Raw genomic sequence first — 6,557 nt, forward strand, 5'->3', positions numbered from 1 at the left:
GACTTGAAATTCAGTATTCAAAGAACTAAGATCATGGCATCCGGTCCCTTTCCTTCATGTCAAATAGATGGGGAAAAAGTGGAAACATTTTTTATTTATAAAATTAAAAAAAACAGATTTTATTTTCTTGGGCTCCAAAATCATTGTGGACACGACTGCAACCATGAATTAGAAAATGCTTGCTCCTTGGAAGCAAAGCTATGACAAACTTAGACCATATTAAAAGACAGAGACATCACTTTGCTGACAAAAAGTGCATAATCAAAGCTATGGCTTTTACAGCAGTCATGTACAGATGTGAGTTGGACTCTAGAGTTGGCTGAGTGCTGAAAAATAGATGTTTTCCAGTGTTGGTGCTGGAGAAGACTCTTGAGAGTTCCTTGGGCTGCAAGGAGATCAAACCAGTCAATCCTAAAGGAAATCAACACTAAATATTCATTGGAAGGACTGATGCTGAAGCTGAAACTCCTGTATTTTGGCCATCTGATGCCCAGGGTCAACTCATTGGAGAAGAGCCTGTTGCTGGGTAAGTGTGAAGCCAAAAGGAGAAGGGGATGGCAAAAGATGAGATGGTTAGATAGCACAACTATCTCAGTGGATGTGGATTTGAGCAATCTCTGGGAGGCAGCGGAGGACAGAGGAACCTGGCATGCTACAGTCCATGGGCTGGCTCACAAAGAGTTGAACATGACTTAGCGACTGAACAACAACAATTCTGTTCTGTTGATTCGTTTTTATTTTTGTTTTTGTTTTTTTTTGTTTGTTTGTTTTTGTGCCAATACCATACAGTCTTGATTACTTTAGCTTTGTGGTATTGTCTGAAGTGTGTGGAAGGGTTATGCTTTCAGCTTTGTTCTTTTTCTTCAGGATTTTTGGGAAATTCTGGGTCTTTCATGGTTCCAATAAATTTTAGGATTATTTGTTCTGGTTCTTTAAAAAATGTCATGGGTAATTTGTAGGAATTGCATTAAATCTGTAGATGCCTTTGGGTAGTACTGCTAAACTATATTAATTCTTCCAGTCTAAGAGCATAGGATATTTTTCCTTGAATCAGCTTTGATTTCTCCTATCACTGTTTTATATTTCTGTGTGTGTAAGTCTTTCACTCCCTTGGTTAGGTTTATTCCTAAGTATTTTATTTTTTTGATGCAGTTTTAAATGCTTTCTAACTTTCTCTTTCTGATATTTCATTGTTAGTGTAAAGAAATGCGACTGATTTATGTATATTAATCTTGTGTCATGCTACCTGTGTTGACAAGCCTAATAGTTTTTATAGAGTCTTCAGGGTGTTCTATACAGTATGTCATGTTATCTGCATATAGTAACAACTTTACCTTTCCCTTTTGATTTGGACATATTTTATTTCTTTTTATTGTATGATTGCTGTGGCTAGGACTTCCAATACTGTGTTGAATAGAAGTGGTGAGAGTGGGCATTCTTGTCTTTTCCCAGAATTTAGTGAGAAAACTTTCACTTTTTTGTGATTTAGTATTATGTCAGCTATGAGTTTGCCATAAATGACTTTTATTATGTTGAAATATGTTCCCTCTATACCCACTTTGGTGAGAGCTTTTTTCATGAACTGGTGTTGAACTTTATAAAATAATTCTCCTTGCATCTATTGAGATGATCGTGTAGTTTTTGTCTTTTCTTTTGTTGATGTGTTTTATCACGTTGATTTATTTGCATATGTTACAATATCCTTATAACCCTGGCTATTTGGATATCCAAGGTGGATCAAGGTGAATCCAACTTGATCATGGTGTATGATCCTTTTTATATGTTGTTGGAGTCAGTTTGATAATATTTTGTTGAGGATTTTTGCATCTATATACATCAAAGATATTGGCCTGTAATTTTCTTTTTTTGTCCTTGTATGGTTTTGATATCAGGGTGATGGTGGCTTCATAGTATGACTTTGGGAGTTCTCCCCCCTTTTCAATCTTTTGGAAGAGTTTGAGAAAGATAGGTATAAGTTCTTCTTTGTGTGTTGGGTAGAATTCCCTAGTGAAGCCATCTGGTCTCGTTTTCAGGGAGTTTTAAAATTACAGATTATATTTCTCTTCTGGTGATCAGTCTGTTGAAATTATGTGTTTTTCTTGATTCAGTTTTGGCAGGTTGCATGTTTCTAGAAACTTGTCAATTTTTTCTGGATTTCCCATTTTGTTGGCATATAACTGTTCAGAATATTGTCTTATGGTATTTCACATTTCTGTAGTATTGGTTGTTTATTTTTTCCCTGTTTTATTTCTTATTTTGTTTATTTGGGTCCTCAAAGTGTGAACCTGGCCAGAGGTTTGTTGATTTTGGCTCTTGGTTTTATTGATTTTTTTTCCTATCTTTTAAACTCTATTTTATTTATTTCATCTCTGATCTTTATTATTTCCTTCCTTCTGCTGACTTTAGGTTTTATTCATTCTTCTTTTTCTAGTTCTTTTAAGTGCTAAGTTAGGTTGTTTATTGAGATTTTTCTTTTTCTTTTTTTATTTGAGGAAGGGCTGTATTGCTATGAACTTCTCACTTAGAACTGCTCTTGCTGCATGCCATAGACTTTGTATGGTTGTGTTTTCATTGTTGGGTGCTTTGGTAGCATTAAAAAAATTTTCTCTTGATTTCATTATTGACATTGGTTTTTCAGTATCTTGTTGCTAGTCTTCATGCAATCCAATTTTTTCTTGTTCCTCTTTCTGTGGTTGATTTTTAGTTTCATGCCATTGTAGTTGGAAAAGATGCTTAAAATAATTACTATCCTCTTAAATTTGTTACAGCTTGTTTTGTGTCCTAGTATGTCATCTATCCTAGAGAATGTTACATGTGCACTTGAAAAGAATGTAAATCCTGTTTCTTTTGGATATAGTTTCCTATAGATATTAAGCCTAACTATTCTATTATGGCAGTTAGGATCTCTGTTGCCATACTGATTTTTCTATCTTGAAGACCTGTCCATTGATGAAAGTGGGATGTCCTACTATCATTGCATTCCCATCAGTTATTTCTATATGTCTGTTAGTGTTTTTAAAAATATACTTGCGTGCTCCTATATTGGGTACATACACATTAATGAGTGTTAGATCCTCTTTTTGTATTGATCCTTTTATCATGCTGTAGTGTCTTCTTTATGGTCTTTGTTTTAAATTCTATTTTATCTGATATGAGTATTGATATCCTTACTTTCTTGCTATTTTCCATTTGCATTTTCTATCCATTCACTTTAAATCCATGCGTGTCTTTCTCCCTAAAGTGAATCTCCTGTAGGCAGCATATTGTAGCTTCTTGTTTTGTTATCCAATCTGCCACTCCATGTCTTTTAATTGAAACATTTAAAGTAATTTAAAGTAATTATCAATAAGTACATACTTATTGTCATTTTAAAGCTTGTTTTCCAGTTGATTTTGTATTTCTTCTTAGTTCCTTTCTTCTTTTTGCTTTTCCTTTGTGTTTTATTAAAAAATTAATTGAAGTATAGTTGATTTACAATGTGTGTTAGTCTCAGGTGTATAGCAATGTGATTCAGTTATACGTATACATATATGTACATCACTTTGCCAACAAAAGTCCATACAGTGAAAGCTATGGTTTCACAGCCACAGTGGGATTGCCAGTAATTGTGTATATTGTTTTCATTTTTTAAAAGAATTTGTCTTTCTGGGAATTCCCTGGTCCAGTGATTAGGACTCCATGCTTCCACTGTTGGGGACCTACATTGGATCCCTCATCAGGGAACTAAGGTCCTACAAGTCATGTAGCATGGCTAAATTAATAAATTAGTCTTTCTGTCTGCTGTTCTGATTGGGTGATTTCCATTATTCTCTCTTCTAGATTACTTGTTTGTTCTTCTGCTTTATTTAGTTTGGTATTTTTTTTTTTTCGTTTAGCTCAGTTTCACCTTGATAATTGAGTGGTTTAATTTTGAGCAGTCTTTATAGTTTCCTGGTTTTCCTGGTGGCTCAGTAAAGAATCTGCTTGCCTGTTTCCTGTTGATGTTTGACAAAAAACCAACAAAATTCTGTAAAGCAATTATCCTTCAATTAAAAAAAAAAAGAATCTGTCTGCAATGCAGGAGACCCTAGTTCTTTGTCACAGTGACCTGCATTTCTGCAGTCGAATGCTCTTCCCCCTGAGCTATACCCCCAATGACTTGCATTTCTAAGCAGTCTTTCTTAACTCCTTCATCACTTGTTATCTTCATTTTGAACTTAAGGTTTGAGGCCCAGGCATCCCTTCCCAATAAAGTCTCTTGTTTTGTCAGGATGTGTGTCTCCTCAGACAATTCATTTCTGAGTATTAGGCAAGATCCCAGTCTTGGTCCCTGGAAGGGGTTTCCCTTCCTGCAACAGTTGATCATTGAACAACAGTCCTTGAAGTGGAAAATCTGAGTATGACTTTACAGATGTCCCTCTGTGTCCATCATTCTGTATTGGCAGAATCAACCAACAGTGGATTATGTAGTTCTGTAGTCTGTATTTATTGAAAAAAAATCTGCCTATTTGCTCAGTCCAAATCTGGGTTGTTCAAGGGTCAACTGCAAGTTGAATTTGAAGATCAGTTTGAGGAAGCTTGATAGCTTAACATTATTGAATCTTCTGATTCATGAACGTGGTATGTATTTCTATCAGTATTAGTCTCCTTTCATTTCTTTCTTTTGATGGGGAGATCTAATTATCTTTATTCAACAACTCAGTAGTCAGACAGCATCCAATCTAGTAAATAGAGGGATGCTCTAGGAGTTGCTTAAAATGGAAGGTTTTTATAGGTAGAAGGAAAGTAGGGAAGAAGGTACTAGCAAAAGAAAAGAAAGGATTTTTTTAAAGCCAGGCCATCTTTGCTTGGAGGGAAGAAAACAGAAGAGGTCTTTATAATGTAGACTACTGAAATTTCAGGTTACATATTTAAAATTCACTCTCCTAGCTCTTTTATGCCCAGTGCAGTCATGGCTCATGGTCTCAAGAAGCACCTGAAGTGCTCCAAATCATTGGATGCCAGATAAACTAACTGATGTGTTTGCTTCTCATCCATTTACTGGTCCCCATGAGCTAAGGGAATGTCTTCTCCTAGTAATTTTCCTAAGGAACAGACTTAAGTATGCTTTGACAGGAGAAGAAATAAAGAAGATTTGTATGCAGTGTTTCATTTAGATTGATGGCAAGGTCTGCACTGATATAACCTACTCTGCTGGTTTTATGGATATCATTAGCATTGACAAGACTGGAGAGAATTTTCATCTTTTGCTGTTCATTGCATTATACCCAAAGAGGCCAGGTGTAAGTTGTACAAAGTGAGAAAGATCTTTGTGGGGCAAAAGGAATCCTGCATCTGATGACCCAAGATGTTTGCACCATCAGCCGCCTTGAGTCCCTCATCAAGGTGAATGACACCATTCAAATTGATTTGGTGACTGGCAAGATTAGTGATTTCATCTAATTTGACACTGGTAACCTGTGCATGGTTTCTGGAGGTGCTAACCTGGAAAGAATGGATATGATCACTAACTGCGAGAGACACCCTTGTTCTTTTGTAGTTCATGTGAAAGATGCCAGTGGCAACAGCTTTGACACTGGATTTTCCAACATTTTCATTATTGACAGAGGCAACACCATGGATCTCTCTTCCCCATGGAAAGAGTATCCACCTTACCATTGCTGAGGAGAGAGACAAGAGACTCATAGCCAAACAGCAATGGATAAAATGATCTCTAGGTGACATGATTGGAAAAGTCTGTATTTAATTAAAGATAATGCCACACAAAAACAATAAAATTTCATATCCCTAGGAGATGTTGAAACTACAATGAGGTTGTGGCTTGATGTTCTGGGAGCAAATCAATCCATTTTGTATTTATTTTATTTTTAAAATTTTAAATTTTAAATTAATTTTTTAACTGGTGGAAAATCGCTTTACAATTTTGTGTTGGTTTCTGCTGTACAGCAGTGAGGATCAGTTATAATTATATACATATGTATACACATACACACATCCCTTACCTTGTGAACCTCTCTCTTACTCCCTTCCCACCCCTGTAGGTCATCACAGAGTGCAAGGCCAGGCTCCCTGTGTTATTTAGCAACTACCCACTAACTATTTTACATGTGATAGTGTCAACGCTACTTTTTCAGTTTGTCCCACCCTTACCTTTTCCGACTGCATACACAAGTCTGTTCTCTACTAAGTTCATCAGAACCATTTTCTAGATTCCATATATCTACAGTAATATACTATAGTTGTTTTTCTCTGACTTACGTTACTCTGTATAATAGGCTCTAGGTTCATCTACCTTAGTACAAATGACTCAGATTTGTTCCTTTTGTGGCCGAGTAATATTGCATTGTACATTTATATGTACTACAACTTCTTTATCCATTCACCTGTCAGTGGACATCTAGGTTGCTTCCATGTCCTGGTCACTGTAAATACTGCTGCAATGAGCATTGGGGTACATGAGTCTTTTATAATTATGGTTTTCTCAGAGTATATGGTCAACAGTGGGATTGTTGGATCATGTGGTAGTATTATTCCTAGTTTTTAAAAGGAATCTCCATACTGTTTTCCATAATGATTAT

At 35.9% G+C, this 6,557-nt stretch overlaps 1 pseudogene; it reads left to right on the forward strand.

Annotated features, from left to right (window-relative positions):
- The first annotated feature begins 4,930 nt into the window (after positions 1-4,930).
- On the forward strand, positions 4,931-5,689 carry LOC110133080 (small ribosomal subunit protein eS4, X isoform-like; annotated as a pseudogene).
- Positions 5,690-6,557: the final 868 nt, after the last annotated feature.

The sequence above is a fragment of the Odocoileus virginianus genome, chromosome 3 (genome assembly GCF_023699985.2).
Source record: "Odocoileus virginianus isolate 20LAN1187 ecotype Illinois chromosome 3, Ovbor_1.2, whole genome shotgun sequence".
NCBI classification, from domain to species: Eukaryota; Metazoa; Chordata; class Mammalia; order Artiodactyla; family Cervidae; genus Odocoileus; species Odocoileus virginianus.